Genomic DNA, 11350 nt, shown 5'->3' with positions numbered 1-11350 from the left:
TCGCCCTGTCGATCACAATCGAGCAGTTGGTGTCCACTGGTCAACCAGCAGTCAAAAGATAGGTAGATAGATAGATTGATAGATAGATAGATTAGATTGATTCATTGCTTTGAAGGAGAAGGTTGACAGGTGGGACTGTATTCTGTTTGTGCCCTGAAAATGACACATATTTTAATAGTAAAGTATGACTCAAACACTATAAAAACAGACATTTATCCTCTGGAAGCTTGCAACATATCTCAGGACGCACCGTGCATGAGGCAGGGGACACCCTGAATGGATTCTCAGTGCTTCACTGTACAAACAATTTGAATAGATTTTAAAAGATTTGATAGCACTAGAAAGCTGTTGGGGGGAGCACCGTCAATGGTACAACCTTACCATTTCGTTGTGAACATTATGTAGCTTGACTCCATTACAAAGGGAATGAATGGAAATAAATAGAAGAAACTCCTTTATATACGTCGTGACGTGGCGTGCACGTTCGTTTCCTGCAGCGGCCGGTGCTCCCCGGCAGGTCGGACTCGCAAACTACGCCGAGTCCCGCATAGGTCTCACTTCCTGGGCGCCGGGAGCGAACACCGGCCCGGGGACTTGGGCTCCCGCCGTATGTCGCGGTCGTTTCCGGGCGGACTGCAAACTGCTTAGCTTTCAAAACGAGAGGGACCGGTCAGGTGCTCTGCAAAGTCAAACAAATACAAAAGCAGACCCATGAAAGAGCAGGTGTGTTATGGGGGGGTCTCTTTAGGAAGGTGACGCTGACCTTACTGCACCTGGCCACTGGAAACGAAGGTATTACGGTAAAAGACCGGTCACGGACATTTCTGTAGATGGCACCTTCGTAAATCCGCTCTTGGAGTTATACTGACAAAGTGAAGGTTAATATATAATAAAAATGTATATCTGCGTGTGTGGCTTTGGAGACGGTTACAGGGATTATGTCACGTTAGCTGGTCCGGACTCCTATTTTTAACAGTCCCTGTACCTCTGGCAAAATGCTGATGATTTCTGGAGTGCAAAAGTGAACAGGATACTTAGACTAATAATAATAGAGTGACAGTGACTGAATGGGGGGGGCACTGCAGCCTGACACCCGCAGGACTCCGTACCCAGCTGTCTCTGCACGGGGGAGTTACACGGGTTTCCCTGCGTTCATCTGCTCCAAAACCACGTGTGCGGCACCAGTGCCTGTGTGCAAAGTGTCTGCCTGCCTTGCGACGGACTGGCATGCAGTGCAGGGTCTCCCCCTGCCTTGTGCTGCCTGCCTTAGGCTGCAGACTCACTGCCACCCTATAGGCGGTACGGGTAAAAGATTTATAATACGGTATTTATGCCACTACTGTGCTGCTTAATTAAAGACACTGTGCCAAACTACGTTTAAAGCGCATCCATAAATACAGCAGCCGTCCTTGGGGCTGTGATAAAAAGCCGAATAAGCAACAACGAGCCCTCAGTTGGTATTGGGTCGAAAATGGTCCCTAAAGTACGGCGATCTGGCGGGCAAGCGACAGGGACACCCGCTGTCAAATGATATTTCCGACGGGGGGTGGGGGTATGGCTCGGGGGGGCGGGATATGGGATGGATGAGAGTGGGGGTGGCACCGATCGCTGGCGTTTCGGGCGATGTGGGCTGGGATGCGTGATGCAGATGTAAGGGCTGCCGGGCAGGGGGGCGGGTAGCGACGAGCGGCACCGCCGGACGGCGCACATCGGCGCTCCGGGTAACAATAGCCGCCTTTGCGCGCTGATACTCCGCCGCATTTCGCACGGTGCCCGATTCAACTGGATCCGTCTTTGGAGGTGAGAACTGATAACGATCCAGGCTGATTTTAAAGGATATGCATGGCTTATATAAGGATTTCCCCTTTAGTAGGAATGTAGGCACCTTTTGTTTCTGTAAAGCTTTTTAATGAGTATAAAAGGCTTTTGTTCTGTTTGCGTGCAGGAATAAAACTGAGTAGGCAATTTCCTGTTTTAAAATGTTCAATTTCTTTATAATTATATTGTAGTGTTGGCGTATATCGTTATTTTATATTAAGGACTAGAAGTAAACCGCACTTTACTGCCTTTCGCTAGGTACAGATGTTCAATAAATCGGGCTTCGATTTATGAACTTCACAATCAGAGCTTGTTATCGATAGTCCATAAACTTATCGGCGTAGAATGACATTATTTTGTCGCCCGCCGTAATTTAACTAAATGTTTGAAGCGCAAACACCAGCCTACGGTGCTTGTCGTGCTTGATGAATTGTTAGTTTGTTTTCATTTTCAGCGTTGGAAGCGCCAGCAGCGCTTAATCCTTTAATTAAATGGCAAATCTTGTCCAGATTTTTGATCGAAAAAAATGATACATATATTTTCAGCATATAAATAATACGCACCTCTCTTGTATTTTCGCCTTGACGCCAAATCAGGATATTTTAATCACGAGGTAACTAATTGCAGTGTAAGTTTAATTAATAATTTTTTTTTCCCAAGCAAGGTCACCAACTTGAGTTTTAACAGAGGGATTTGTTCCTGTTAACTTTTATAAATACTCGTGAACGGGAGGGGACAATTCGGTGACATCCCCGGCTGGCTTATTTAACGCCGTTACATTGTTTGTTGTATTATATTTTCGTCTTGCGTGGATTTGTACTCTATGTTTTTATTGCAATTTAAGCGTTATTTTGCTGGTAGTAGAGTATTGCAACGTAAACGAATGATAAGATGTACGAAGAGGTCAGGCGTTAGTGCAGATCAGCCTGGTCTTGTGATGCATTCGTTACAATACCGTGTTTTGTTTAAGCCGGCACTATGACTACGATAAAGTCGTTTCCACGACAGTTCTAGGTATTTAAAAGTTTAAAAGCTATTTCCAAGAAATAAAGTACGACTTTCACATACATAATAATGAAAGCCTATGAAAATGAAGTCCCCGTGATTGTAATGGGATCAGGAATCCAGGCACGTTTGTGCATGTAGTTTGCTCATGGGTTTAAGTGTTAGTGAGTGCCATTGTTTGTGAATGGATTTACTACATAGCACTGAAGAGTGACCTTGCATAGGCATGACTGAGTTGAGGTTTGAATCGTTTTCTTTTGTCTTTTGGCTTAACAGTCATCATGCCTAGATCAGCTCTGAATCCTAAACTGGAGGCTTGGATCAAGAGACCAACCTCGAGGAAAATGACATCATCTGTTACTTGGTCTACTTGACATCTCTATCCGCTCTGATCCCTGAGTGTTTTCCTTCCCTTTCATCCAGGCTCCACTCAAGAGTTGGCACGCCATCACACCATCCAAGTGCGGGGAGCGGCTACCCAGGCCTGCGAGGAATTGGATTGGAGGGCTTTGCCATTCCGGCGCTCATCTGCACTCTGTACTGGTAAATATTTATAACCCAGTTTACCATCTGTGATTCATTCTGCCCAGATATGGGCAATCGCTTAATCATAATAACATATGCGGATGGAATTTTTACTGTACTTACAGGGCAGCAGGGCTAACTGTTAATTCTTTAGGGTAAAGCAGTAATTTGTTGAGTCGTAATGCACATTAATCGCACAAAACCACATCCTTATGCATGAAAATTAATAGCTGCACTTGTAAATAATTACTGCCTGAAATGATATCTCTATGTTGATATACTGTAGATCTGAGGTGGGCTATCTTACCCAGAAAAGGCCGTTGTGTGTGCGGGTTTTCGCTGCAACTCCCTAATTGGATTACTAATTAGAGGACTGATTGGCTGAAGAGTCCTCACACCTGGGTATGACTCCCCAGAAGCTGCGTACACACTGGCCCTTTGAGGATAAGGTTGGACACCCCTACTGCAGATGGAAACGTCATTCCAAAACCTCCGTGTTTTTGCATCTATGTTTTTGAAAATCTGTGTTGAAACTGGTCACTTTTTGGACAAACCTGGTGGATAGGTCTGGTGAATCAGATTAATTGGCTTTGCGGCACAGTTTCTCGGTAGGTAGCACTGGTGCCTCACACCTCCAGGGCTAAGGGTGCGAATCACACCTCCTCTCTCTCTCTGTAGAGTTTGCATGGTTTCCTGTGTCATGCAGACTTCCCATGGTTCAGATACGTGCAGTTAGGATAATGGGTCCCTCCAAATTTTGATGGACCGGCATCCTGACCAAGGTCCTCCTGTTCTGCTGCTCGCCGGGATACGTGGCTGCGAGGATCGATGGATGTGATATTAACACATGCCAAAGGAGAATTTATTTTCTCATCCTTTTCTTGGAATTTCTGTTGCTGGCCACTTAGTGAACCGCTGGAGGCAGGGCAGCAGAAACGCAGTCGGCTGAGGACTAGGGGGCGCCAGAGGGGAGCAGGGCTGGGTGCGAGTGGTGGCTCATGGGTTAGCTGAAGTCTTACGGGAAGAAGAAAGATCCAGAAACACACTTGGGTGTTTATTTGTTATAGTCGATTGATATCAATACTTAGATGTTTTTCTGTGTTCTTTGGAATTTGTCTGCCTGGTTAGATCTAGTTAAATCCTGCTATCAGTGCCATGGGTCTCTCAGGAGAAGCACTGGACCTGCACCCCACAGAAGTGCGGCTCGTCTCAGCAGAGGGGCTGTTTCTCATATAACATCCCTGCCTAGTGTTATTATTCAGACGGCATGGTCCTACCAGAGCTGATGCATGTAGTGTCTTATAGCCAAAGAGAATAATGTAGTTCCTGGAAGAAAAGGAATTCAGGCCAAAATCCAGGCAGATATAAGTCAGAAATCTGGAAAGCGGAAGATGACAGCTGATGTTTTCCTCTGGTGACAGATGGATGTCTTTAGCTCTCCTCAGCTGGCTGTGTGTGCTGAATGGTAAACGTTGGATCCAAGGAGCAGTCTGTTCAGTAACCGATGGCTTGCAAGCCTCAGAAATCTCTGGAAGGCTTCATGGAGCTCGAGCCAGCCATCTCCGATCGCTGCTTATTGTACCAGCAGCTTGACGGCCTCTCTCCGTTCAGGCCTCTCTCCGTTCAGGCCTCTCTCCGTCTAGGCCTCTCTCCCCCAGTCCTCTCTCCCTCCAGGCCTGAGTAATTTTCCGTCTGTCCTGTCTCCTCCTTGTATGAAAAATTGTAAACATTGTGTCTTCAAAAAGCTGTAGATGTTTATATCAGAGAAGGGATGCACCCTTTTGTTTTTTTTATTTTCTAGTCACCTGTCTGAAGCAAGTTCCTGATGAATGTGGAGTGTGGGACGCACCCTGGATGGGATACCGGGTTACTGTAGGGCATGCAGGGGCAGGTGTGCACACACAAACAAATGGGCAGTACAGAGTCATAAACTTGCCGAAACCAAGTGTCTTTTGGCTTGTGTACTTGCTGCAGGCATGAGAAGGATGTGAAGAATTCCACACATTGAAACAAGTGATGGGTTTCAAACCCACAACCCTGCAGGTGTGAGACCTAAACGGGATCTAGTTCTTTGAAATTTGAGTGATATATTAGATTATATTCTATCACGGTGTGTGGCTCAGCAGTTTAGGAGTCTTGGGCTGTGGTCAGAAGGTTGCAGGTTCGAATCCCTGGGCCAGTGTACTATTGGGCCCTTTAGCAAGGCCCTTAACCCCCAGCTCCAGGGGGGCTGCATGCTGGCTGACCGTCTGCTATGCCCCCCCCCCCTCCCCCCAAAGTTGCTTTCATTTCTACATCTGAAATGACAAATTATTTATATTGTTTAATAAGGAATCGCACTGTTCACAAAGTAACCTGCTAAGTGATCCTGGGAATACTGGAATTGCATTTTCCTAAATTACACACCGTTTTTATGGCGCCAAATAGTATATTTGCAGTACTGGAAACCACGGAATTTCTCTGGGGATTTAAAAATATCGCTATGAATGTTACGTAAGGAAGTGTTCTTTTACTGGTTGAGTGTGCGATCCTTCTAAGGAATCCCTGGTGCTTGTGGGGGTTCAGTGTCACGCCTTGTTTAGCGAGGTCACCCCGGTCGCTCTGGACTCCCCCTGCTATCTGCCTGAATCCTCCTGAGCTCCTCTCGTCCATCGCACGGAAGACGGCTTCTTGCATTTTTTAACCCCTTTTATCTGTGCAGACTTTGAATGCGTCAGTCTTTTAAGTGCCGTCTCTCTGTAACCTCGGACCGCTTTTAGCTGCGCGTGGGGCTCGGTCGATGCAGGTTCCCGGGGGTCGGGTGCCGACCGTAGCGGAGCTACTAGAGGCGGTAACGGCACAGGAATTAAAAAAAATATTCAGTAGGTAAACATACTGACTCTGTGCTTTGAGTCTCCCTTGCTTAATATATTCATCACTGGAGCATTTTTTTTTACAGTTATTAAGGTTGTTAAAAATGTAACCACTTAGTCGGTGGGGGGGCGAGGGGTTTGGATTCCAAGTTTAACTAATAAACTCAGGATGACGTAGTAGCCATTTCATCAGCTAATCTGCACGTGACTCCTTCCACTGTCAGTTTGGGTGGAATTAAGTCTAATTACAGCTGTTGGGAGTAGGATGAGTGATTTGACACTCAGCTGGTGGAGAGAAGTAATTACATCTGGTGATTCATTTCGAGGTTCATCTGTTGCAGGTACATGCATCTGAAAAACAACTTCAGCGCACAACGCATTGTGATTACTGTAGACCTCTATTCAGGAAGCATTGTGAGCAAGGCGCCCGGGTTAATATTAGGTAAGGACAGGAATGAATTATGTACCATTTTTCAATCTCACAAGCACGGGACACCTGAACACCATGCTGTGCCTTTGCTCATTTCATCAGTCTGCCTGTTTCAATCTCCCCGTTGGAGCCTCCTGAAAGGAATGAAGAGGTCACACGCTGACACTTCAAACGAAATTGGATTCATCTTAAACACCAGAGCAACAGGAATTAAGTGGTCGGGCCGCTCAGGATGGAACTGCATTAATCACGCATATCGGTGCACACTGTAGCATTTTAATTTTTAGAATTACTGCCTTTTATCTAATGAATCCCAGCTAGTATAAATCTGGCTAAGCAGATGTACTTTTTGTTTAATAATATTTATACTTTATATATATCATGACCCTCATTAGGAATTGTCTGTAGACGGATGGATGAATGGACGACCTTCTTTATTTACGCCGTATTAATGAAATTATCGCTTTGTTGTTCTGCGAGTAACTGCTGGCATGAGCTGAAAACGGAGCAAGCTGCTCTCACTGCATTATAGACTCTCGACCAGTGAGAGATTCACTTACTGCTGGCCCAATAATCCCAAAAATAGGCTTGAATTAATTACACAGTAAGTTGCTGCAAGCAGGACTGGGAGAAATCCGCACTAATATGTGTAAATGTATAAAAATATATAATGAAGAAACTGTGTGCGCGGATGAGCCCGGTGCATGGTGTAAGGTACAGTTCCTACAAAAGGGTAACATTTTGTCAACTTTGTTGTCACTGGGTCTGTACCCTTGTAATTGTACCTTTTAAGGTACGGAAATGGACTCTGAGGAACATCCCCAAGGTGCAAACAGCATTAAAGTACCATCATTGGTACAGAAATGATCCTCAGACTCCCATTTCTGTACCTTAAAAGGTACAATTACCTACTACTAAGGGTACAGAGGTACAAACTGGTACTATTCTTTCTTTCTGTAGGCTGTAAAGTTTAACCTACCAACTGCTTTTTAACCAGAATTCACATCGTTGTGCCAAGCCTGAGATTTTGGTGTTTAGACTAAGAAGAACCTAGACGAATGATGTGGAAGCAGCCAAGTTGAAAGCCTGGGACCGAATCCATCCTGTGAGTCTGTGGCAGGATTTGCTGTTTGCTGACGTTCCCCATCCCACCTGGCAGCGTGAACAGAGGATCAGGGACAGGAGGGAGGGCTGTCGATGCCACAGTCCAGAGCTAAGGGCCGACATCAAGAGGCACGGTTCACCACGGCCGTTTACATTCTTGCTGCTAGCGCATATTTCCAGGCCGCTTATCATTGTCAACGTGGCGTCAACTCAGAGACGGATATCGTGTCTCTGACACTGTCGACCGGGGCGGAAACTGAGATGGAGGTGCGTGGTGTTTAATGTGATGGTTACATTCCTTATATGTGGCCAGTGAGAAGAACTCGGTCAGCTTGCAGACACAATCACTTCCCACGCAGTAAAGAGTCCAAGTCTGAAGCCATGTGACCCTCAGAGTTATTCGTTGATGCTGTGCACTCTTGTGTGTTTTTGAGCATATATTTTTTTTAAAAAGTACTTTGTTACATCTGGCTGCTACTGTAAGGAAACTTTAGTCTAGAAATGTCTTATAAGAGAGAAACGCATGCTTGGTTGCGATCGGGGGGGTGATCATGCTGAAGTGCGTGAGCTAATGATACTGACAGTCTGTTCTGCAAAATGTTGTTACTGCCACTTGCCAGGTGTCGGCAATACTCACATGTGCAGGGGTCCGATGATATAGTCAGTCAGGTCTGTGGGCTGCACTCTTACTGGGGATAATCCCGCCATGAGGGACACCTGCTGGAAGTCTGTTCCATTCTGACAGAGTGAAATCTCTCAAATATGCGAACGATAACTGCTGCATTCATTCTGTTGTATTCTTACAATAGTATAGGAATGTGTTGTACTCTTAGTGGTATGATAATATACAATGTTAGACCAATAAATCTGGGGGATTACCGTACTGTTTGCATGGAGTCTGAAATCATTGATCACACATTTTTAAAGAATCCTGAGTTGGCTATGGGGCACCAGCAGGGATGGGGTTCTTTGTCATTTCTGGTACTCAGTCAAAAAGCCTCTTTTGCCCCCTCCAATGTAGTGACTGTTTGTGGCCAATAGGGGGCTTCCAAATCTTAGGGGGCCCCATGCAAATGCATGGTTTGAATGGTGGTAAACATAGCTGGGTGCTAGGAAAGGACAGAGTGAGCATCAGGCATTCAGCCCAATGATCAGGGCAGTGGGTTGAGGCACCTGAGACCTGCATTCAGTGGATATTTATTGGTGTCAGGTTTGGAGAACCTGCCACCGCTCGGTTTGTGGTGGAATCTGGCCTGTCGAGCTTGGAAGCCAGATGCTACACCGATTTAAAAGCCCATGGGTGTTTGTGTGGAGGTACAAAATAGGCAGTGAAAAGCTTCAGCTCCAAAGATTTTTAATTAATATCCCGAAACTCTTATTTTTTTATTTACTGTGCAACTTGTTTCAGTTCGTGCTGTGTGCCCCCTCAGAGGGAAACCGCCAACTTCCCCTCCTCGCGTTTGAAGATAGGAGTGACAGCTCAGGAAAATAATTACGAAAAAAAAAACATTTTGCAAACTACCCGAAGGGACAGATAAACCACATGAAAACCAGCCGCGGGAGGAACACGAAGGAGGCAGGGTGTGATGTCATGTTTATTCAAGAACAGGATGCTTTTTAGTGGGCTGCGCTGCGACCCCCCCCATACACATTGAGGTTGCTGATCAGCCAGATTCATGCAGGTTGACCCTTTATATCTGCAATGTCCTATTTTTAAATACCCACTTATTAGAGGATTCTCTCGTGCTTCCCAAGTAACCAGAAGAAGCTGGCGGTCTTGCATATATATACGTGTGAGTCAGTATCTGGTTTGGAAAAGTAATGCAGTCATTTTTATTTTTCAGCCATCAATTTGGTAACACTGAAAGCAGTCATCATAATGCATTATAGATACCATCATAGCGCATTATGAAGTCTTGTAAACACGGTTATAACTATTTATAAAATGGCATAACACATTATAACTATGTTTATTGTGCATTATGAATGCTTTATGAAGCTCTCGCCTGTAATCAGAAGTGGAGATTTCAGGTCCAGAGAGTACAAATCCAGACCAAGATTTTGTTTCAACCAACCAGCTGAGTAAAAACAGAGTATTCAGTTGGTTGGTTGAAACAAAATCTGGTCTGGATTTGTACTCTCTGGACCCAAAATCTCCACTTCTGCCTATTATGCACTATAAATACCTTCATAATGCATTATAATGGTCTTTATAAGCATTAAGGATGCTTTGTACTGTATTATGAAGGTATTTATAGTGCGTTATAGATGTTTCATAGAGTATAATGCATAATAAACATGGCTATATATGTTATGGCTTTTATAAACGGTTATAGCTATGTTTATGAATGCATTATAATGCATTATGAAGGTATCTATAATAATGCATTATACATGACTGCTTAAGTAAAGTGTTTCCATTAATGTTAATCCCACGTTGTATTTCTGGATATTTGTTTTCACGTTAATACCAGCGAAGATGTTTACCAGGATAAATTGTTTCATTTCACTGTGAATGCATTACGTTCTTGGTTAAGTATGTCGCTTAAGCTAATTTAGCACAGAGCTACACTAATTAGGGAATGATGAGAAGTGCACATTAGTTCAGTTGGGATTGTTATTGTAGACGTGCACCATGCATGCCTATGTAATTGGCGAATAATCAGTGTAGCAGGGTGCCTGGAATCCTGGCGACACAGAACGCTGTAGATCAGCGTTTATACATTTGCGCAATACATTGAATGCAAGTAATCCTGTATTACACACAGCAGAAAATACATCAGCCTCACCACTGTTCTTACTTATGAATCATGTAGAACTGTAAACATAAAGAGGTGTTTTCTGAAAGGAACATACTGACTTTTTATAGTTTCAGTGGGAATTAGTCATAAATGTTTAAATATAGGTGGACGAGAGAACTGCACATATTGTCCAAAGTACTTAAGTCGGTATTTTGAGAGTGCTTTTACTTAGATTGTTAGAAATCAAGGTTAAGTTTATACATAAATTTATATGTGCTGCCTAGAAGGAACATTAGTTGTAGTAAATTCTGAGTTGTCAGGCAGATTATGATAATGACTGTTTATTCAAAGACATCACCTCTGCGAAGTGATGTCCTGGGTGGGACGTCAGTGTTCTGTGCAAACCAATAGTTCTTCTGAGGGTTAGGGTTAGGCTGAGCTTTAAAGCACACAGACGTGCACCAGGACAGAGTAGTATTACTGTAGGTTGTCTTACACAGTGTGTGTTTTTTCTGTTTGGCAAGGCCTTGTTTAATTAAAATTTAGGTTAAATGAAAGAACTCGTTTACTCCCTGCTTCCACACAAAGGAGGTCATTGTTTGAGTTAGATGCTGAGAGCCAAGATAACATTCCTGGTAGTAAAGGTCAGCTGAGTGGGGTTATGTTGTGTTTATGAGTATATTGCCATTGGCTGCTTGTCATACCTGATAGTTTGCATGGAGCACAGGTAGATCAGTTGCATGGTAGATCAGTTTCACCCATACATCTCTGCATCCATCTTCCATAGCTTCTTATCCAGTAAGGGGTTGTGGTGAGTTTGGAGGCCAGGAAGTGCAGGGCATAACAAGTATCTCTATTCCAATGCTTGGACCTAT

At 44.3% G+C, this 11350-nt stretch overlaps 1 protein-coding gene across 1 annotated transcript in view; it reads left to right on the top strand.

Moving 5' to 3' along the window:
- The first annotated feature begins 1650 nt into the window (after nucleotides 1-1650).
- The window catches only part of pde4ba (phosphodiesterase 4B, cAMP-specific a), a 90138-nt gene continuing 80438 nt past the window's right edge, over nucleotides 1651-11350 (top strand). Inside the window, exons 1-2 of the mRNA XM_048976115.1 lie at nucleotides 1651-1800; nucleotides 3247-3366. The gene's annotated coding sequence lies outside the window, so the exon portion shown is untranslated. The remainder of the gene's footprint in view (nucleotides 1801-3246; nucleotides 3367-11350) is intronic.

This window comes from Brienomyrus brachyistius, chromosome 15 (genome assembly GCF_023856365.1).
Source record: "Brienomyrus brachyistius isolate T26 chromosome 15, BBRACH_0.4, whole genome shotgun sequence".
Classification (NCBI taxonomy): Eukaryota; Metazoa; Chordata; class Actinopteri; order Osteoglossiformes; family Mormyridae; genus Brienomyrus; species Brienomyrus brachyistius.
Note: the sequence above shows the minus strand (reverse complement) of the source record. Positions and strands in the feature narration are given on the sequence as shown.